This window comes from Cupressus sempervirens, chromosome 9, assembly GCF_028749045.1.
Source record: "Cupressus sempervirens isolate cs-2001-9-10 chromosome 9, ASM2874904v1, whole genome shotgun sequence".
Taxonomy (NCBI): Eukaryota; Viridiplantae; Streptophyta; class Pinopsida; order Cupressales; family Cupressaceae; genus Cupressus; species Cupressus sempervirens.
In genome coordinates, this window is record NC_143126.1 from 154,346,419 (window position 1) to 154,371,165 (window position 24,747).

General features: G+C 33.2%; 1 long non-coding RNA gene across 3 annotated transcripts in view; it reads right to left on the reverse strand.

Annotated features, from left to right (window-relative positions):
* Positions 1-1,647: 1,647 nt before the first annotated feature.
* LOC149537969 (uncharacterized) overlaps positions 1,648-24,747 on the reverse strand; it is a 53,493-nt gene continuing 30,393 nt past the window's right edge. For 2 of the 3 annotated variants that reach the window (XR_016355954.1, XR_016355956.1), the window contains exons 2-4: positions 24,429-24,543; positions 13,556-13,603; positions 1,648-2,043 (exon numbers count right to left, since the gene is read on the reverse strand). This is a non-coding gene — a long non-coding RNA (uncharacterized LOC149537969). Of the gene's footprint in view, positions 2,044-10,766; positions 13,135-13,555; positions 13,604-24,428; positions 24,544-24,747 lie in introns of those variants that run through there. The other variant, XR_016355955.1, reaches the window with a different exon arrangement.

Consider the following 24,747-nt stretch of genomic DNA (forward strand, 5'->3'; position numbering starts at 1 on the left):
TTTCAAATATTTACCTCAAATTGATGACCAATAATAAATTTCTCCTTTTGATTTATCATGGTTGTCGAAGGCCTTGAGAACCATATATTAGAGCATATTTAGAGTCCTCATCTGAAACTTTCTTCTCAAAATGGTAAACCTATGTTAACAAATATAACCAAATTTATCAAAAATATTAACTCATATGATACAATTAACTTATAGCCTTTTTTAAATAGGAAATATAATTTAAATGAAATTATTCACTTACCATGTCACCACGAATGTTGTTATATCCAACATATCCTAGTTTACGAGATCTAATTTTTGAGACCCGCTCTTGGGTTGCATTTCTTATATCTCACATACTTTTTTTACCTCCCCATACAAAGAACTTACAATTTGGATTACTATGGATCTTCCTCTTAAATTTGTCATCCTTCACGAGTTCATCTTGTGTCACTTGGTATGTGATCCAACATAGTTGTGGATATCTCAACTCTTTTGTGTGTTTTGACCTTAAATTGTCTTGTTTAGAGTGAATGTACATACGTGCAATATCTTAAATAAGATCAGTATTAAAACCAAGATCGTCAAATGTAGTTATGACATATTTAAATAGTTCTCCATTTTTAACATTGCTTTACTTCCTCCAATTTATTTGAATAGTAGTTCCAAATAACTATTATGCACAACGATAAATAAAGTGAAATAATTTTAACCTTATTTCATCCTTCAATACATTCCCTTCTGATGTGAGCAAAATTGTTATTTCTTGAAATCCTTCAAATGATTGAGGTTGGTTATAATTCTATAATTGTAGAGTTTCAAAGTGCAATTGAAGCACTCACTCAAATAAACTATTGCTTGAAAATTTACGTATCCGTCAATTATGGATCATTTTGGTCAAGCTTTTATCTAACAAAATATTTTAAAATATTCGTATATGTCTCCATTAGACACATTGTTTGAACATGAATATGACCAAACAACTCATTCTCTTCTATCAGTGTATAATATAGTGCTCTTTTGATAATTTAAAAAACTTGAAGGGAAACATATTTGACTATCACACATCAAAAGTGAAATATTCATCTTTCAATACTTCAACTCACCCTGATGTATCCATTTAGATGAGACCCACCAACAAGCATTAGCATGTATTTGATAAAGATTTATAATATCTTCAAAATTGGAAGTATTAACTCGTATAAAAGCATTAACAACGATGCACTTCAAATGTTAAGATGCATTGATAATTATGCATTATTAATTTAAAACACCTCAAATATTTGAGCAATTTGTAAATAGTTAATGTGACATCACGATCAAAAATGTTTGGTAATGCTACATGTAACACATATTGCACAAGCATTGATGAATAACTATGTTAAAATATGCAGGAGCGAATATTATCACTTGCATATACAAATTTATGATTATGTTTTCAATAATTGTAACATACTACAAAGTTACATTTATCAAACTATGGCAATCATGTGATTTTAAGCCTAACAACCTTGATCCATCTCTTGTGAATAAGTTTTTTAATAGCACACCAAATTTAAATGGAAATCTTATCATTTTCATTGTTTCGATGATGTTTTCTTTCTCTTTTGACATAAGAATTCATAGAGCATGACCATGATATTGACAACTTACAAGTCCTTTACCAACTTTTGTGTGCTTAAGGTTTATTATATTTGAATGTTTACATAAGCATTTTGTCACATTTTTCTCAATCTGCATAGTATTAAATAAGTGAGATATTGGCATATTATCAAAATATGCTTATATTGTAAAAAATTAAGCATCCTCATTCCTAGTGAAAATCTCATTTTTTCCTTTTTTCATACATTGTTTTCCACCTAGCAAGATTCATTCTTCTTGACTTCCTCGTTTTCACTTCTCCTTTCAACTTAGGTTTCTCATGCAGTCGATAGCAATGATTTTATAGTAAGAAATAATTATTCATCATATACAATTGTATTGAAACCTTTTGACTTCCTATACAATGTTTTCAGCCAAAATGATGGACACTCATGTTTCCCCTTTATTAGGGGCCTTAAAAATACAAATGAAAACTAAAGTTAGTAAATGGTACAATGAACAAAATAATTACAAAATATAATTCATCATAAATTACGACATCAAATAGAGAGTCTGAGGGCATCATGAATTGTACAAATAAGAATTACATCAAAGATAAAGTTTCTATCATTGATAGGTCTTAGTACATCATACATATTTACACCATTTCATAATTCACAAAGCTCACTAAAAAGGGGCACCATGTATACATCCATATCCTTTCCTGATACTTCAGGAAGTAAAATAACAAAATTATTAAGGTTTAATAGAATTGAAATATTTGTATATAATCTTCAAAAAAATATTGCATTCACATGTTCTAATAACCAATATGCTAAGAGTTAACATTGCATGCTCATTTTTCATTGTCATCCCATGGCGTAGATTGTTGTTAATGATTTAAAATGGCCACACAAAACATGTTGTTCTAAGAACTCCAAAAGGATTGACACCATCCATTGCAATAAAAATCATTCCATTCATTGGCTCATTTCTTAAATGTGACCATTTTCCTCAATCCCTTTCTAATATTTACAATATGATGTTAGATAATTGAGAGAAGATGAATCAGTTACCAATTTTCAACAACTTAAACTCCCGATAAATAAACTTGGTTACTAGATTTAAAATTCACAATAATATCCAATTCAATCTTAACCAGTAAATTGTTAGCTTATATCGATTATCAAAGAAAATAATTGTAAATTGTATACTTCGTGTACTAACTTGCAGCAATAATGTAAGACCCCTTCCCTGGTACCTTATTTCAAACCCTAAATGTTATGGATATGATTAGGTTTTAGAAAAAGCAAGGACATAAGATGATATGTTTTAGCTCTCGTAAAGAGGATGTGAATTATATATATAGTTATCCTTACATCTTATGATAAAATGAGGGTATGAAGGTTTTAGAAATTATGTATGTCTTGAGCGATAATTTACTTATCAATAATGAACTAGAAGATGTTGCTTGCTTGAGATGGATATAGATTTTAGTTATTGCTAGGTTAAATAACCTATTTAGTTGCATTAGGTTGATGAGTTAAGACCATATGGAATAAAGGTGCAAAAATTTATAATCTAGAAACTAGGTCAGTGGATTCATGGTATTTTATGATCTATTAGGATAATGAATATTTTTTTTAAGAAAGAGAAATCAACGCCACCCTTGTAAGAATTACCAATAATGTAGATGGAAATTGTTATCAAAATTGGATAAGGGTCCACACGATAGAACTCGGTGTAATATGAACATAATAAGCCATTTATTGTAAAAGTGGTATTAGATGGATATGTTAGGGTGAACGATAAGATATGATGTTTCATGTGGATAGAATATATTGACTAGCAGGACGTAATGGATGTATCCGATGATTGATTTTGAAACTATGTGACATGACTATGCAAATATCCTAATTACTTGACATAATTGATACAACTTATGGTGTGTAGTCTCATAATGATAACAAGATGTTGTTAATAATCACACTATGTTTAATTGAACCAAACGATACTAGCTGTGATGTTTTACATTTCGGTGATTTTCACCCAAGATATGTATCCGGAACTAATTTCCAGGTTGGCTGATTTAACAGTTATAGAATTAGTATTTCACCGTTATGATAGGAAATGGATTTTGATGTGATTTAGAGTATAAATTTGATCGTGATGGGGAAAGATTAATGTTGATATGCAAATTTTGATATCTTAATGTCTTGAATGCTCTTTATATGAAAATGATTAGAAAATAAAAATTGATTATGATTTATATGAAATTGTCATGCACCTATATACATGCATTTTATACGATTTTTCATTGGGCTACTGATGTTCGAGTTTTGTGTGTAGGCACATATCTTAATGTTTTGAATATCTTAATGTTTTGAATGCTCTTTATATGAAAATGATTAGAAAATAAAAATAGATTATGATTTATATGAAATTGTCATGCACCTATATACATGCATTTTATATGATTTTTCATTGGGCTACTGATGTTCAAGTTTAGCATGCAAGCAATTAAACCATGTAATTTATTTGGGGGAAACAAGGTCCAAACTTATGTGGACACAGTTTAGCCAAGGCAAATCTTTGGAAGATTCAAAAGCCTCGTTGTGATGTGTTTATTTCGTAAATGTAAGCTTGCATGTGTGTGGTAAATTTAGTCTCATAAATACATTAGGGACATGTAATGGTGATGTGTAATATGTTCTAAATGTGTCACTTGACACTTGTAATTATTTATGTGTTGATGACATGTCACCTAGGGTTTTGGTCATAGCAACACTTAACCTTAAACTAAATGCCCTTCAAAAGATTTAAGCAAACCCACTTGGAGAAAGGATAGGATGGGTCACCATCAAGGGGAAATTTCGAGTTCAAACTTGACAAGGATTTTAGAGGGTCAATATGTGGTCCCAAAGTGTCATTTCTATGAAAATAAGCTACCCATGTGTTAACATAACATGTTAGGGCCCTAAATTTGACCATTTTATTGCTTAGCTAGCCTAGGGGACCCCTTAACCAATGCATTCTTCCACCATTTCGAAAATTGAGTTGTTCCACCAGTTCACCCCCATCTTTTCACTTAGTCAAAAGTAGCAAATTTGGTGGACAAAGTTGTAAGTGATAGTGGCTTGATGTTTTTGCCAAAAAGAGATAATGAGAGAGTCTTTTTAGAGAACTTTGACAAACTAGTGGAGTGTTCACCCACTCTCTAATTTTAGAGACTCTTAGGGTTTGGAAGCTAGGAGGTTGCTCTGCTACAACCTTTCATTTTCATTTTGCAAAGGAATTCAAGGTTGGTGTTTATTTCCATGTAGTTAATTTCTTCCATTTTGAATTTGAATCTTGGTATTACATTCATGAGAATGTGGGTATTGAGAATGCCATTGTGAGAAAAATGTGTGGTATCATATTGTATCATTGTGTTGTGTTGTGATGAGCATGAAATTTGGATTTTCATTGTTCTCTTGCTTTTGATTTTCCATAAGTTTGTGCATGAGTGTTGTTATGGGTGTGAGGGCTTTACTCATCCTTTGGGAAAGGAAGAGAAATCCAAGGTGAAGGGGTTAGTTGGGCTTGAAAGTGTATTTTGAGAACCTTGGAGTGTGGGTACCATTGTATGACATAATCATTCATATCTTGTTGGGGGTTATAAGGGAAGTATGGTGTAGAAATGAAGGTTATGGAGTATGGGCTCCAAGGAAGTTACAACTGATGGTAGTGTGTTTGGAGGATGATTGTGAAAGCCTCGAAAGGGCATGGAATTTGTTGTTTTGTGATAGCCACGAAAGGGCATGAAATTTGTTTATTGTAGATATTGTTTGATATGGCAAGTCTCCATTTGAAAAGCACACTTTCACCCTATGTTCATGGTTCCATTGGTGAACATTGTTCAAATGTTGTAATGTGATGAATATGCATATGCCTAGGATGGGAGGTGAGCCTCCATGGTTCTTGGTTTTATGTTTTTGCAAGTTTGTGAGAATGGAATCTGTGAAGAAGTTAGGGTTTCCCCTTGACATTGTTGGAGAGCCAAGTTTGTGTTGAGGCATCTTGTAGATGAAGGAATCAATCATTCCCATGTTATTTTGTAATGTGTTGTGAAGGAAAAATCTCCATTGTGATTTTATGTTTTGTGAGGGGGGACTTACATCTTATTGCATATTAATGTGAAATTGTAAGTTGTGGTTGGATGTTATGCATTTAAATGACATTGTAGGAAGAGAGGATATCGTGTTCATAGTTGTTAAGAAGGAAGGAAATAGTTCATGTGTAAAGGAATATCCATTTGTTGTGAAGTCTAAGTTGAAGTTATGTAATTGAGTTACTTCTCCTCGTGCAAATTTATGTATCAATCGATAGTTAGACTTTATAGACTGCTTAAGTGAGTGCATTGTAAGATTACATGTTATGTATTTGGATACAATGGAAAGAAAATTCATGTGTTGCAATAGCCATTATTTTGCTATATAGGGAATGATCTAGTTGAGTTCATATTTGATCTTGACAAGGAGTATTACAAGGATTGGATTTATTCTTGCAAGTGATTAATATGTACAAAATGTTAAGTCTTGTTAATTTTAAATGACTACAATAGATCCAATAGAGTTTTCAATTGATGCATTTAGTAGAGTGTTAGTATTAACATCGATTTCCTTGACATAACCAAATTCCATGACACAAAATTTTAAGGAAAAATAAACTAAGTAGAAGCTACTGCACAAGCATGCATAAGCAAAATAAATCTGAAGTGTGTATTGTAGTCTCTGGATTTTGTATGGAGTTTAGAAAGTCAGCCTCTGTCAAAAGACCAATTCATGCCTATTAAAATAATCAAATATATTCCTAAAGATTCCATGTAATAAGAAACAATAACATGGAAACGAATTTGCTTAGCTTAAAGGGGGTCCATGGAAGAAATCAAGGAATTCACGTGACTTATGTCCTTTATTAAGAATATATATATATATATATATATATATATATATATATATATATATATATATATATATATATATATATATATATATATATATATATATATATATATATATATAATGTGCTTTACACCTAACCACCTACAAATAATCATGCCTCATTATTACATTAACTTTCTAAATGCCCCATCGATCCCCCTCATGTAACGACTCCTTCACAAAACAAGGTACGAAAATATTAATATTTTACGGACTTCAACCTATACCCATGAAAAAAGGGGGCGCCTAGGGAAATTGACCCATCTGAAAAAGGTGGCAAGCTTCAACAAAGGAACTAAACAAGAGTAATGGAAAACTACACCACTTTAAATCTTTTGGGAAGTGACCTCCTTGAAGGGACTAGCCATCAACCGCCCATCTTTCTCCTTATACAAAAGGACCTAAGGATCGACTACGGTGAGAAGCCCTAGGCATAGATTGGGTTAGCATCATCATGAGTCTGATGGGGATAGGCACATGGAAGGAAGTGATTTGGACAATGGAAGACTATACTTGGAGTTAGCGCTTGGGTTGGGCACTTGGAAAGGGGACCACGTGGAGTTAGGTGGATATGAAATGTGGAACTTGAAAAGAAGTTGGGGAAGGGCATAGAGATTAGGAATTAAGAAAAAATGTATAGCTAGGCAAGTAAGTAATTAAATTAGGATGTAAGTTGGGTAGTAGTTGGTAATAGAAATAGTTAGCCATTAATTAATGTTAAAAATTTAGTTAGTAAATAAAAGTAATAACTTATTTAGTAGTAATGGTTGTATATTAAATAGTAGTTAGTGCAGATTAGTAGTCAATTCATACGTAGTGGCATAAACTATGTAGGGAGTTAGTAGGGTTATGTGATAATAAATTGTTAGAGAGAATTAAAGGTTAAGTTGTACAGTTATAATAAGTAGATTATTTGGTATGAAACTATATATATATATAAGTAAATTTAATGTTTGTAAGTAGATAAAATTGACTAGTAATAACCTTGATAGTGGATTAATTGAAGAGCAAGTCGTAGATTGATCATTAATTAGAACTAGTGAATTAGTAAGATAGTAAAGTTAATAGGACGGTGGTTAGTTGATTGTGGAAATTAATAATTAATTATTAAGTTACTTAGAGATTTGTATACTAAGGATTTATTTATTTAATTGTTTGGACATTCAATTGTTAAACTCTATCATTGACACACATTTCTATACAATAATAATACTTAATATATATACATGCAACGTGATGAAGAGGCAATGTTGCCCATGTACCATGTATATGACAAAATCCAAGAGGTGTAGGAGTTATTCTTAAGAGTTGTGATCCAAATGTCTGTGTTGAATGTTAGGGTTACATTATATAGTGTGAAAGAAACCATATAGAGTTCAAAGGCAATATGGATAAATACTTTCCTATGTATACTCATTTTAATACAATTTAAATTATAAAGCTATGGTCAAAAGAGATCTTACAGATACAATATCCACCCACAAGGATAGGTTGATAATAGACTTGTATGATAAGGTCTCATAGGCAAGTGTACCCTTAAGGGATATGCTAATAACTAGCCATGTGTTAAAACTCAAATCCTAATAAATGTTAATAGAGCTTCCACTAAATTGTTATGTTGTGATACTAGAGTATTGGATGAAAATGAATCTTCAAACTCGGTCACCCAACTAGAGTTTTACATCCAAGTTGTTCACTAAACAGAAATGAGGGTATCCATGCCTATTGATGTTTCTGAATCCTATAGGTATATGCATCATAATTATCGACCACATGATACCTAAGACCTGGTTGAGATGTAATGCTCCCTAGAAAGTGTTAACTATTCTTCTCTATGATATCAATCAACTTAAAGGATCACTTTCAACTTATTGATTGAAGTATGTATTTAATTGTAGCTCAAGAATCATGAGTAGATGTATCTCAAACACATTATAGCTCGATAGATTATTCGTAACATACATGGATATGTATGTGATTTTCACAAGTTACCTTTCAAAAAAAAAAAAAAATAGTTGTGTTTTTGCCTGGAAATTTTGGGCATGACAAATAAACAATAACATCAAATAAGCATGAAATAACATGTAACACAATCATCCACACATTTTGACACAAAGATTTTAAGGTAGAAACTTTAAGGGAAAAAACACCTGGAACCAATAACTCAAAATTTTCACTCTTCTGGAGTGAGCTCAGTTAGGAGCCAACCTTGTTAAAGTTTACATGCACATGGCTAATATGGCCCTATTAGGGGATTTGTACCAAAGATCTTCAAGACCTTATCACTCCTTAATTGAGTGGCCTGAACTAAAGGACTTACAAATATTCAATGGAATGTCACCTTAAAAAGGATTTACAAATATGACTGCTAAGTACATTCAATTAAGAGGTTTTCTGCTACAATTAGTAGAGAGTAACAGTGAAATAATCAAAATGAACATGATGGAGTTGGGCAAAAGTGCGTGCAGTGGGCAGCATTTGAAATCAAGCACTAGTGCTTCGAGGGTTTCTGGAGTTAGCAGATCAGGCGTTGTAGGAGAGGAGTTGAAGGATGATGATGATGACCCGGATGGATGGTGGAGCATGTCGTTGCCGAATTCCCTTGGGCTTTTTGCTATATTTGGCTTGGAGGCTGATGAGGCCCTCATTTTGGGTCTTCCTTTCACATGACGCCTGCAATATTGGGCTGCTTGGTGGCCCGAGACTTTCCTCTCTCATTCTTTGTTCTACTACGAGATGATTGGATGGTTTATCACTCCTAGACTAGATGGTTTATCACTACAAGATGACCAAAGATCTTCTAGACCTTATCACTCCTTAATTGAGTAGATGATTGGATGGTTTATCACTACGAGATGACCAAAGATCTTCTAGACCTTATCACTTCTTAATTGAGTGGTCTGAATTAAAGGACTTACAAATATTCAATGGAATGTCACCTTAAAAAGGATTTACAAATATGACTATTAAGTACACTCGGTTAAGAAGTTTTCTGCTACAATTACTAGAGAGTAACAATGAAATAATCAAAATGAACATGATGGAGTTAGGCGAAAGCGTGTGCAATAGGCAACATTTGAAATCGAGCACTAGTGCTTTGAGGGTCTCTGGAGTTAGCAGATCAGGTGTTGGAAGATGGGCGTTAAAGGATGATGATGACGACCCAGATAGATGGTGGAGCATGTTGTTGCCGAATTCCCTTGGGCTTTTTGCTATCTTTGGCTTCGAAGCTAATGAGACCCTTGTTTTGGGTCTTCTTTTCACATGTAGCCTACAATATTGGGCTTCTTGGTGGCCCACATTTGGACACTTTGTCTCCGAACACAGTTTGACTCTTTTAGACTCTCTAGGAGATGCTTTGTTGTTCCCCTAATGTTGTTTAAGGGGTTGCTTTGTTGCAGGACAATCCAAATCTGGGGGCATGACTATGTTTTCAATAGGGGGTATTATGGGCTTGCTCATCCTGTTATTTCTCTAAGTTTTTTTTTATTGATCTACTTGTCGTTTGGTTGCTCCTTGGTTTTGGGTGGGCCTTGGATTTTCACTAAGAGGGGATTTGGTGCTTTTTTGGTGATATGGCTATGCTAATCCTCAGTTGTTATAGATTTTCCATCATTTTGAGAGTTTGGAAGTGTCATTCTCGGGTTCTCAAGTGTGATTTGTTAGTCCTTTGTCAGGTGGATGTTGGAACTTCAAAAGGGCCATCCATGGATCCTCGTTGTTTTTGGTTAAGGAAAAATGCTACTAGTGGGGGCTCCCTCTTAGTAAAGTTCGAGGCTTTTTCATATCTATCATTCGGTGGACTTTGATCTATCTTTTGTATCCTCCCCATGATACTTCTATAGAGATGAAGTTTCCCAAGCCTTATTGGCTTAATGGGATGGTTTCAGAAGTGGTGGGACCCCTTTCTATTGAGGTGGAAGGGTGTTTTGTTGGGAGAACTTGATTGGAGAACTTTCTCTCTTAATGGGTTCAGTTGGTTAAAGAAGGTGTATTCTCATATGGTTGATTAGGATGTTCTCAAAAATTTCTACCATGTTTTGGGATGGGGGTAATTTCCCCTCTCTACCCCATGGTTTATCGGACCATGTAGGGTCTTGATTTGCCCAGTTGGGCTTCTGAATGCAATCCATGTGCTATTATTTTTCTCTTTCTATTGTTGTCCTCATGTATGCCTCTAGATGGCTTTTGTCTGAGGATATGTTGTTGAATATCTTTTTACAGCATTTTGTCTTTGAGTTGCAGATCCCTGTCAAAATCTATTTGTAATGGGTTTCAAGGCCCCATCAAAACATGTTTTCTTAATCAAAAATAGTGAAATGAATCTCATAAATAATGCAACTACCTCTGTTACTTCAAATCTCCATTTCGCTTATCCTTTGTCCTAGTTTATTCATCTTCCGCTAATCCAATTACATAATTCACACTCCACTTCTTTGATCTTGCAATACAATTTTGCTCAGTATCCTCTTATGTCTTCACCTTCACAAATTACTCCAATCAGCATCTGTAAACATTTCATTCATCCCTTAAATAGACAAAATATTGTCACTTAACCAAATATTTTGTTGTTTAATCACAACCATCTGATCATTTTCCATCTTGGATACCTTTAATCTAGACACTCAGTCAACACGATTTGTCTTTGAACTTTGAACTTATCTTTTGATGATTGAATATCCACCCTCAGATCATGACATATTCAATCCCTTTACTAAATTTGCACATTTACTTCATCCTTATCTTAAAAACTTCTTGATCAATCCATATTTTTACCAAATGTCAATCTTAAATCAATTCTTCCAAAAATCGTTCATCTTTCTCTTGTTTGGTTAATACTACACTCGCTTGGTTCATACTAAGCTCGGTTAACATTATACTAGCTCGATTAGCATTGTTCATTCTTCAATTATTTCACATGTGTTTAGTGACTACTACTCCTCCATTTACTGACCTCATTGACTAACTCGGTGCAACTCATTGTTCTTTGTCTTTCTACTTCATAACTTATTTCCTTAATTTCTAACCAAAGTAACATACTTGTGTATCATCTCAACACTTGATCAAACCATGTAATGCAATCAAACCAATATTTTCTTGCCAAAGTCTAACTCATCAAGTGCCCATTCAAATTCACATACTCATCAACACTTTCCTCCATTTAATTTCCTCCTCCATCATTCAGTCATCAGTATATTTACCAAACTCTTCATCAATCAACACTACATCCTTCAGATGATTCGGCACCTTATTGAATTAGCATAATGTCTTACCTTTTTCCAAGCTTGACATCAATGACAACATAACAATTGATCCAATTATTTCACATACAGTATAGTTATGTTATTGGTGCTAACAATCTCCCTTACCTTCACATGAACAATTGGGGCTTAACATAGGTAGTCATATGCATGACACCATCTTGGCTTCTCCCATTTTGTGTGATAATTCATATATTTCGCTAACTTCTTGCATTTAAACATTGTCTCAAACCTTGGCTTTAGTGGAACATATTGTAGTACTTTATATCATAACCTTTTTGGATACTTGATCTTGGTGTTACCTACTTGTGTGACACACCAAACATTGCTTCAAATTGACATTCTTTCTATAGTACAATATATAGTCACTTGGACACACATCATATGTATTGTACTTCATTCCAATATCTTTCATTATTGAAGATATCTCTCTATGAAAAGAGGTAACTTAATGTTCTTTGAAAGTATTTTGTTTAGACATGAAGCAAATGATTTTCATAAGTATACAAAACAATAAAAAAAACTAAGACATCAAAGAGAATTGATTTATAGAAATATTAAATCCTATCTTAATATGTCAATAAAGCACATATTTGTCAATCCATGTGTAACCTTCAAGATCAAAAACAACACAACTATCGTCAATATAGAAGCATCTGCATTTAGGAAAAGAGACATCCTAATTTGTTGAGCTATGGTTGAATCAATAACTTGTTTAGAAGTTGTATAGAAGTCTTGGATAAATTCATTAACACCAACCTCATTAGTCTATGAAGTGGTTTCTCATTCATAATTGTGTCTTTCTCTTCATCTTGGGATTGATTATCATTAGTATCATTCATCAGTTCTTCAACAATATTGAGAATTATAAGCGAACTTTCATCAAAAAGTCTATTGAAATGATCAATAATATTTATTAAACAATATGTATATGAATTATTTATTATAAAATATGTTTATTATATTGTACCTCTTCTATATAAACTCTATTTCAATCTATGGATACCAACAAGTTGTCGCTTCTTTCATTTCATGTTTTGCCACCTTGTCCAAGTGCACTATATCATTTCATTGAAGTATGCATTTGTACCTAGAGCAAGTCTTGGTGCTCATTTAAATGATGAAGATGTCGTATTTTCATGAATGCACCATGTACTATCAACAATAATTGTGCTTTTAACTTACATACCACATATTCTTCAAGAGAACATGATTACAACTTGAAAAATCAAAACTTGTTAAAGCTAGTACGAATAATTGTATGTCTTTACATAATTCGAGATAATATGTTGGAACAGTTTGTGATGTCATTTAACACAATTCTACAACAAAAAAGAGGATACAACCATAGGTAATCAGTCACTCATAATATGACCTTACCTAAGCACCATCTAACAAACATGATTCTCTTCAAAATCTTTCACTCAAAACTTTATGATTTTCTTGGCTCAATATCCCATTAGTAAGATTAAATAATTTTACTTATCTATTACCCCTAATGTTGTTGTATGGTAAGATTTTTTAAAGGTGTTTTCTAATTTGAAGGGTTTTATCAATATTTTAAAGGCATCTCATAAATAGTGTAAATTATTCTAAGACATATATATTATCACTAACTAGTTTAATATTTTAATCATATTAATGATGCTATGAAACAATACTCTTTGTGCTAAATATTAAATAGTATTTTAGTGTTTCATTTCATTGAAATGATATAATGAGTACAAAAAATAACTTAAATACCTGATCTCTCAATTTGTGTAGACTCTAAGAAGATATCCCAATAGCAAGCTGCAAAAAAGGATTGTAGATGTTAGTTAGAATCATTACATAAATAGTTGTCAAAATATAAGAATCGTGTAAAAACCAAACACTACTCAACAAGTTGTGTCATATTTTGGGAATCTATGTCAAGAAAAATGTCATGTCCCCATTTTTGGTGACAGTTCGATTTAATTAATTTAATTAATCTGGTTGTCCAAAATAATGAATATTTTAAGGACGACTAATTAATTATTTTAATTAAATAAATAAATATTAAAAGATAACTTTATATTTAATAAAGTGACTTGGATTATAAAAATATTTAATAAAGTCACTTGAGGGATAAGATCAAAAATGTTCTAGAAGTCTCTGGAGAGGATGGAGAGAAAAGAATAAATAGGCACCCCGGGGCTCCATTCGAATCAGGCAGTTGTTTAATCTCTCTTGTTTTTAGATTGTGATTCAATCACAGGTGCTTTGTGGAACCTAGGGTTTTCTGCAATTGTCACAGTTGGCCATTGAGAACGATAACTCTCAATTGGTACGCAATTTTGAGGGTGTGAAATATCATCTGAATTATTGCAGATTGGAGGTGACATTCAGTCATTTCATCGGGGCCGAATTTGTGGCCTAAGGCCAAATTTGGAGGATCATCCTGAGAATTGATTTTTAGGATTTTAGCTATTCGCAAAGGTTTGGAGTTCAGCATCTTATCCGAGCGAGATCTGCAGCATCTAATTTGGATTGTCGAAGTGACTTGGAAAGGAAATCGCAGGGTTAGCAAAGCAAGTGATATTATTAAGTTGCGGCAGAGAGTTAGGAGTTAATTCCGAACCCAAGCCGGAGCTCACTTAGCGGCAATTTCCCTTGAGAATCAAGGCACTTTTTCTTTAGGTCGGGTGAAGGTAGTAAGAAATCTGGAAACGGAATGCGGCTCAGATTATGATCTTCACCCCCGAGCCGGACAGGAGCGATCTCTTCAACAATTCATGCGGGAAGTACAGTTGAAAGCTTCTAAGATCTTTGCCAAACTCATTGGACTGGACGGCATTATTCATTGGGTCTTCATTTAATTGAGAGTTGTGTGGGATCTGCCCTCTCAGCCTCAAGAGACTGTCTGCTAGAGCATTGTCTAAAATATGTATATGTCCTGGACATCATTGCTCATAGCTGAAGCAATTCATTTATGACCAGCATTCGAGCTAATTGGGAGTTGTTGGTGATCGAAGGGGCAGTGTTTTCATTGGATAAATCTGCTGCTAGGTAATTGGAGGTTTTGCATCTCGTCTTAGACCATCAGCTTTTCAAATTAGGCTGCTAACAAGGATGCAGAGGATTCTTTGATGACCATCCCTCTGACTGCGATCTCACCCGCCCAAGTACCTGCTACGGATCGAATTATGCATCCACATGTTCAGGACGGTTCATGGATAATCCGCAAACTCTGGGGCTGCGCTTACATAGCAAGGTCTGTGATCGGTATCTCGGTATTGGGAAATGAGGGGTGCATTTTCTTCATATCTGTTATGGCAGTGCTTTCCAGGTTCTTGATATTTGATTAGGAAGTTAAAGAGTGCCATGTTGTATTTTCCTTGTCAATACAATTCAATACATTCCTTAATCAATCACTGTTATTCATTAATTTGATTGTTCTAGTTAAGGAATTGATTATAAGGGTTAATTATTACCATAAGACATTGTATTGTAATCTGCAATCGGCATGAATGTAACAGTCCAGTCATTAGTAGCAGGTGGTAATAGGATTTACTGAATATTGCTATTAGTACTAATATTGTTAGTTATATTTCACTACCTACTGAATCCATTGGGAACACTACAAAAAGTCTTCTACTACAAGCCAAGTGTTTGACGAAATGCTAAACCACTAAACGAGTTTTCTGGTGTTAAAAGAAGCAATAACACATGGGGGTTATTTCAAAAAATGTCACTCAACCTACTATTGAAAATTTTAAGATATCAACCAATAAAAATTTGGAAGACCATACTTTAAATAAACAACATAGTACTAAAGGAAACAACTCTTTTATTCTAGTTGATCACATATAACAAGGTTTGATTGGTATGGAAACAATGAGTCTTTGATTGAAGAAGTTGGCTCTTGTTAAAGATTTTGGATCAAAAATTGTATTTTAAACAGCAACTAAGATAAAAATTTGTAGATTTTCTACCATTGTGGTAATGCTTAACAAGCAGAGGATGCTTAACATTAGGGACTCTTATGTTGTTGAGATATTTCCCAAACTCGGAGGAAAACTACTAGAAATCTTGATGATTTTCAAAGAAATAGAGCTAAGATTCAATAGCTACTCATACGGATTGGGCCACTATACCTTGAATTAGCAAGCATCATCTCTTGAAGCCTTTTGATGCTCCCATACTCAGTTGGCAAAGGAGAATACATTGGATTGTTGTCCATTATAAAGTATTGGAGGCTTTGTAAGTTGGCTACAGTTATTGCTTGCTTTTTAAACACAATTATCCATTACTAGAAATGCAATGTAGTAGTAATCAATTTCTTGTTCTTATTTTAAATCTTGTTTATAGTTTTGATTACTAGTTGTTATTTAATCAAAGATGTTTAAGTCTGTTACAAACAAAGTATTATTTATTATTGTACCATGTGCCACTGAATACCTACTCTCTTTAGTATAAGTACTTTTAAATCAATTTATGGTCAAGATAATACACACACACACACACACACATTTGTTTTTCTGTGAGTTTCCCGGTTTGGTTTTTTCTTCCAATTTATTTTCTATAAACTATTACCATTGTTTATTAGTTCTCATTTTTGGCTTCTATTTTAATCATATTTTTTTATTGTGCTTTCTTAGTTTATATCTTTTATTTCTCCCACCTTGGTTGTTCACTAATTCCTATTGACTTTTGCACCCCTATTTTACTATTATTTTATTTTTATTTATTTTTATTTTTATTATCTTGTTTATATTTCATTTATTCTTCTCTTATAGCTCTTGAGCAAGGCTTATTCTGCATCATTTTACTATTTATAACCTTGCACTCTCTCGTCCTGATCATGGATCATGTAGTGTGATCTGAAAAAAATTGATGCTAAAAAATACACAATCGAATCCAGTGGATTTTTTGAAATCTAACAATGTTAATTGTTTGCTTCTTAAATGCAAGAAGCCATTACTACAAATGTAATGTAGTACTAATCAATTTCTTGTTCTTATTTTAAATCTTTTACAGTTTTGATTACTAGCTGTTATTTAATTAAAGATGTTTACATATGTTACAAACAAAGTATTATCTATTATTGCACCATATCCCACTGAATATTTATGATCAAGATAAAATTTATTTTGTGAAGCTTGAAATCAAGGATGTAAACAAATTAATTAATAAAAATTATACATTTGTTGGTAAACAGATTGTTCTTTCCAATGTAACTCTTACACGCCCGAACCTGTGAGAAACAATTTGATACCAACAGTTGGATAATCTATCATGAGATTGATAGATTTCCTCTGAATTGAAAGGTACAGCTCCCTTATCAATGATATTCAATGAATTTGTTTGTTCCTAAACTAATTGGGTATGTTCTTAACCCGAGAACGGAAGAGGAAAACCAAGCCAACCCTAGACAGAACTAACTCAGGCAGATTTTAACTCCTAAATCTAGCCAATGCCAAGAATCCACAATTCCTATGACTTCTTGATATCGGTAATGCAATATAGATGAAAATTATGTGAATGCAATGAAGAAATGAAGATTTAATATTCATATTTATGCAATAGGAATACGTGTAAATACTCTGATCTACAACACATTCATTATTTGACGCAAGATGCAAGATAATGTCCAAAACTGAACACAACAATACTCTGATTGAATATATTCAGAAAATAATACTCAAATTCTCTGATTTGAAGCAAAAATCTTCTTTGTTTTGAACACAACAAATACAATGCTCTAATTTTTATTTGCCTGCAACTCTGGCCAAATCTATTACAAAAATCAATGCATGAAATGAAATGCATAAAATAAACTACTGTCTTCCCTCTACTCTAGCAATACCTACTCTTGCAGAAAAGAAGCCCCTCTCAATGGAAAAGGTTTTACAATAAATACATTCTCCAGCAACCGTTTGGTTTCTTCCAATGACTTTTCAATTCTATAACTGATCTTGTCTCTTCAACTTCTCATATTTTTCCTTTTGAAAACTGATATGCTTATTAACTTTTAAAGTTAATAATAATAGATATTAACATATTTAAATTATATGTTAACAATTGACATTTAAAAATGTTAAATCAATCTCAAAATCTTTCCTTCATTGAGTGGACAGCAAAATAGATAGTTTTGCCAGGTAAAAATGAGTCATTTTTCGTAGGGCATATATTTTTATTCCACCGTTGGATTGAGCTCATTTTTGGATATGTTCTTCCAAACTTAGTTATCTTCATCCTGACCGGAGCGATCGAAAAAATAATCAATGAGTAAAAAGATATGAATTTCTGAATTCTACTCTATATGACTGCAACAAAATCAGAATTAATAAAATAAAATTTCCAGCTATTGTTCTTTCAATGCTCTATAATCCATGTCTTCAATCTGCAATAATGTTAATTCTCTGCTAAAATTTGGGAGAAATTCTCTGGAATTCTTATAGCGGAAATCTGACTCTTGTCTTCTCCCTTTGGTGGAAAATTCAACTTTGACTGCGAAAGTCCCAGTGGAAAATGAATTTTCCATTTTCATGTAGTGGGCACAATTTTGATGTAGATTGATTCACAAATTATCTTTCTGGAGTAATCTTGATGCTAGACCCCATATACCTTCATCTTGGATTGAGATTTGTCGTTTCTCTCCTCATGTGGAAAATTGGACTTTGCCTGCGAAAGTCGTAGTGGAAAATGAATTTTCCGCTATGCATTTCATTTTTCCTTTGGTGGAAAATCCCAAGTTGACTTCTCCATTGCGGAAAATCAGAAGAGTGCTTCTCCATGGAAAATTAGAAAATGACTGCAAAATGCGAAGCAGAAAATGAGTTTTCCATTACACATTTTTCCTTTGGTGGAAAATCTCAAGTTGACTTCTCCATTGCGGAAAATCAGAAAAGTGCTTCTCCATGTGGAAAATTAGAAAAGTGCTTCTCCATGTGGAAAATTAGAAAAGTGCTTCTCCATGGTGGAAAATTAGAAAAGTGCTACGAAAGTCGTAGTGGAAAATGAGTTTTCCATTACACTTCATTTTTCCTTTGGTGGAAAACCCCAAGTTGACTTCTCCACTGTGGAAAATTAGAAAAGTGCTTCTCCATGGTGGAAAAATGAACTTTGGCTTCTGTTTGCTTCCGCATTTGTATATTTGGACCCAGAAATAATTCAATCCTTCATAGAAACTTTGTTAAGCATACTGGGAACAATTTTTGGGAAATTCTTTATGGTAGGCAACTTTAAAAGTTTTTAAAAAAATGGCGTACTGAAAGTGCACCTACAGCTGGCTCTGAATGGGGATTATGTGCTACAAAGTGCATAAGGAATCCAGAATCTCTAGCAAAAGACAAGTGCCTATCCATTGGGTTACAGAGTCTAAGCACAAAGAAGACCATCAAAGAATTGCTTGCCAGGAGGGCGGAGGGGAGTAAGGAAAAACCAAAACTGAGAAAGCAGGAAACACTAAGCTATGCACACCAAAACTGTGTAAACAAAAGCTTATTTACAAATACAGGTGAGGAGACCTCACCAAAAGAAGAGCAAGCAGGAAGAAACTCACAGATGGCCATTAACCGGAAGGGAGAAGTATGAACCTTTCCAAAAAAGAAAATTCCACTCCAACAAGCTGCAACAAAACCATTTCCTTTCCATGACTTCATCATTGTTGAAAGTGAATCTGAAAACATGCTGAAAATATGTGACCCAAAAATATTTTCCAAGTAACCATGCTTTGCCATAAATTTCTGATTCTTCTTTATCCTTTTGAATGCAAGATTTAGAATCATTCCCAATCTCAAACTGAAACTTAGACATCTCCATGAAAAATATATTATAATCTTTATTATCCAAGCGCTTGAGACTACCATAATCAAAAGATTTTCCAGCATCCTTGGTGCTCTCAACATACAAATTTGCTTTTTTAGGGTGAGGATAAATCTTGACTAAGATAACTTTGTCACCCTTTTCTTTCATCAAATCTAAAAATATTTCATTTAAAACAAAGATATAGATTTGATCAATAAATAAAATCTTGATAGGAACATTACCATTAATTGGCAAAGAGAAGTATGAGCCTCTCTGGTAAAGTGGGTTATGTTTTGCAAGGCTGAACCAAAACCAAGACCTCCAGGAAAACTCTTCATGTCTAAATGCCACACTAATATAGTGTTGGAAACTAGTGAGCCAAAAACATTTCCTAAACAACTGTGCTTCATCATAAACTTCATCATAAATCTCTGATTTTTATGTTCCCTCTTGCACATCGTTGATCATACATTCTTCCACTAGTCCTTGCTGAAGAGGAAAATAATCACAAACTTCTGAAAATAGGATTGTAACATATTCACTCTCACATTCTTCAACTTGATCATTTCTAATAGAAACTTCAGAAGATAAATCAGGTTTGACAAAATCAGAATTTTCAAGTAATTCTGGAAAAATTATTGCATCATGTTGACATTCACCATACTTACTTTCAGGGGAAAACTTAGAACCCAAACCAAAACTTAAAAAGTATGGATCTTTACCACACATAGGATCATCCCAAACTGAATTAACTTCTTCATTTTTTGTAGCAATCAAATCTAAAAATTCTTTATCCAAATTTAAAACTTCAATACTTGAATCGGTTGTAGAAGAAGACTTACATTCAGCCGGCACCAAAGATTGATTAACTTCCATTTCATGACAAAGAAAAATATAATCTGGCTCTTCATCATCTTCATGATGCTGCAACACATTGCAAGGTACTGAAGATCTTTGTACAAAATCTGTTCTTACACCCTTTTCTTCAACTAAAATTTCAGACTTAATTTGATAATCATGGAAACATGATCCAGCCTTTCCGTCGATACATAGTTTGTTGGGAACGTTTAACTTTGTACTTTCATCAAAAGAAAATGATTCTAATACAGGATCATCATAAACTTGAGAAGATCGAAAATCATTTTTAATATCATCTTCTTCAAACTTAAAAGTTTCATATTCCGCTTGTGTGCAAACCAAAGGATGATTTTCAAAAGAAACTTTATGTAAAAGATGATCATCATTTTCATCAAATTTGAAACTTGTAACCTCGAGAACAAAAGAAACCATAGACAAATCCTCATTTTCTATTTCACTTACCATTTCCCAGCCGCTATCAAGAGTGTCTTTGCCCATTGGAATTTGTGCCTTTGGAAGCTGGGGTATCTCTTGCTCTCCAAGAACTGAACAATTAACTGACATTGGTTCTTGATTTACTGGTTTTTCTTTAGGCACATTTGCTGAAACATAACGCCCCTTTCTTTGGTCTTGGACATTAAAGTACCGCTGGTATACACACCTTAACAACATAGTGGATTGATGATCTTCGGAGAGACTTAATCTCTTCTTTTCAGCTTCAGCAATGCTTTGTTTAAACGCAGTCCAAAGAAATTGTAAATTGAAATCACTTTCAGCTTCTATCTCTTTGAATGTGGGTTTTCTTCCGGTTTTCTTTCTTGGTTGAACCTCTTGTTCGCTCAGGACCGAAAAATTATAGGAGATGTGATGGTGCGGAACTTCTGTAATCTCATCATTATCTACCTTCAATTCTTTTCTCAGTTGCAACACCCTCTCTCTACAGTGGTGCAATAACTTTGATTTTATTTCCAGCTCCTTTAATTTGTGATACCTGGCACAAACACTTTTCCACAAAAGGACTGGTGCATGATCTTCTTCAATGCTCAAATTCATTTTTCTTCCATGGGTAATGCTTTCTCTAAAAGTATCAAAAAGATCACGCAAGACTGGATCTTGAGTTTGATGAAGTTCAATCAAAGAAGGATCTGGCCTTCTTCCTTTCACAACTTTAATGGGCATGGTCTTTTAATAACAGAGTCGCCAATCTCCTGCAAGTAGAGATAATAATAATTCTGAAAATGAAAGCACTGGACTCTTCAACCAGAAATGATGAGAATCAAAATAGAGTCACCAATCTCAAGTAGAGATAATAATATAATTTGAGGAAGTAAAACTTCAGCACTAATCTTCTTTTCCGCTTCCCCAGCAGAGTCACCAAAAATCTATTGGTAAACAGATTGTTCTTTCCAATGTAACTCTTACAAGCCCGAACTTGTGAGAAACAATTTGATACCAACAGTTGGATAATCTATCATGAGATTGATAGATTTCCTCTGAATTGAAAGGTACAACTCCCTTATCAATGATATTCAATGAATTTGTTTGTTCCTAAACTAATTGGGTACGTTCTTAACTCGAGAACGGAAGAGGAAAACCAAGCCAGCCCTAGACAGAACTAACTCAGGCAGATTTTAACTCCTAAATCTAGCCAATGCCAAGAATCCACAACTCCTATGACTTCTTGATATCGGTAATGCAATATAGATGAAAATTATGTGAATGCAATGAAGAAATGAAGATTTAATATTCAGATTTATGCAATAGGAATACGTGCAAATACTCTGATCTACAACACATTCATTATTTGATGCAAGATGCAAGATAATGTCCAAAACTGAACACAACAATACTCTGATTGAATATATTCAGAAAATAATACTCAAATTCTCTGATTTGAAGCAAAAATCTTCTTTATTTTGAACACAACAAATACAATGCTCTAATTTTTATTTGCCTGCAACTCTGGCCAAATCTATTATAGAAATCAATGCATGAAATGAAATGCATAAAATAAACTACTGTCTTCCCTCTACTCTAGCAATACCTACTCTTGCAGAAAAGAAGCCCCTCTCAATGGAAAAGGTTTTACAATAAATACATTCTCCAGCAACCGTTTGGTTTCTTCCAGTGACTTTTCAATTCTGTAACTGATCTTGTCTCTTCAACTTCTCATATTTTTCCTTTTGAAAACTGATCTGCTTATTAACTTTTAAAGTTAATAATGATAGATATTAACATATTTAAATTATATGTTAACAATTGACATTTAAAAATGTTAAATCAATCTCAAAATCTTTCCTTCATTGAGTGGACAGCAAAATAGATAGTTTTGCCAGGTAAAAATGAGCCATTTTTCGTGGGCCATATATTTTTATTCCACCGTTGGATTGAGCTCATTTTTGGATATGTTCTTCCAAACTTAGTTATCTTCATCCTGACCGGAGCGATTGGAAAAATAATCAATGAGTAAAAAGATATGAATTTCTGAATTCTGCTCTATATGACTGCAACAAAATCAGAATTAATAAAATAAAATTTCCAACCATTGTTCTTTCAATGCTCTATAATCCATGTCTTCAATCTGCAACAATGTTAATTCTCTGCTAAAATTTGGGAGAAATTCTCTGGAGTTCTTATAGCGGAAATCTGACTCTTGTCTTCTCCCTTTGGTGGAAAATTCAACTTTGACTGTGAAAGTCGCAGTGGAAAATGAATTTTCCATTTTCATGTAGTGGGCACAATTTTGATGTAGATTGATTCACAAATTATCTTTCTGGAGTAATCTTGATGGTAGACCCCATATACCTTCATCTTGGATTCGGATTTGCCTTTTCTCTCCTCATGTGGAAAATTGGACTTTGTCTGCGAAAGTCGTAGTGGAAAATGAATTTTCCGCTATGCATTTCATTTTTCCTTTGGTGGAAAATCCCAAGTTGACTTCTCCATTGCGAAAAATCAGAAAAGTGCTTCTCCATGGAAAATTAGAAAATGACTGCGAAAGGCGAAGCAGAAAATGAGTTTTACATTACACATTTTTCCTTTGGTGGAAAATCTCAAGTTGACTTCTCCATTGCGGAAAATCAGAAAAGTGCTTCTCCATGTGGAAAATTAGAAAAGTGCTTCTCCATGGTGGAAAATTAGAAAAGTGCTACGAAAGTCGTAGTGGAAAATGAGTTTTCCATTACACTTCATTTTTCCTTTGGTGGAAAACCCCAAGTTGACTTCTCCATTGTGGAAAATTAGAAAAGTGCTTCTCCATGGTGGAAAAATGAACTTTGGCTTCTATTTGCTTCCACGTTTGTATATTTGGACCCAGAAATAATTCAATCCTTCATAGAAACTTTGTTAAGCATACTGGGAACAATTTTTGGGAAATTCTTTATGGTAGGCAACTTTAAAAGTTTTTAAAAAAATGGCATACTGAAAGTGCACCTACAACATTTTAAAGTGGAAAAAGACATGTCCATTAGACACTAGGAATTTTGTGAGCTGAACTAAATATATTTATAAAAAAGCTATAATGGAATTTTGTGAGCATATTTAGTGGATTGTGGAAATCTAATAATGTTAATTCTTTGCATCTTAAATGCAAGAAGCCATTACTAGAAATGTAATGTAGTACTAATCAATTTCTTTTTCTTATTTTAAATCTTTTATAGTTTTGATTACTAGCTGTTATTTAATGAAAGATGTTTAAGTATGTTACAAATAGTATTATCTATTACTGCACCATATGCCACTGAATATTTATGATCAAGATAAAATTTATTTTGTGAAGTGCAAAAAGACATGTCCATTAGAGCTTAACTAAATATATTTATAAAAAAGCTATAATGTAATTTTTCAAGCAATATCAAACAACTTTTCCAATGATTATAAGATTGTACGAGTTTTATTCTCCTAATAAATTCATTAAATATAATTTCAAACATTTTCAATAAAACTTAGAATAAAACATGATGAAATCAAATTTGTGATGAATTTTTACCTGGAGTGGAAAAAACTGAAAGCAAGAGCTACTTGGGAATCCAAAACCACCTTCAAAGTGATTGAATGCTATTGCAATCTTGAGTATTCTTGTCATTATGACTGAAGAGCATCACCTGTGTAAAACACAACAAATGAATTGGGGTTTATGAGTGTTAAACAATAACGAATTAGTTGTATTTTTTATTTTTCTATGTTGGCCTGCCGAGTCACGTCCTTTTGTTCTATAGCTATTGAATAAAATATTTAATAGCAAACGAATGACTTTTAAGTCTAAATTTAAAGACCTCTTTGTGGTTGCAATATTGTATTTGACTGCA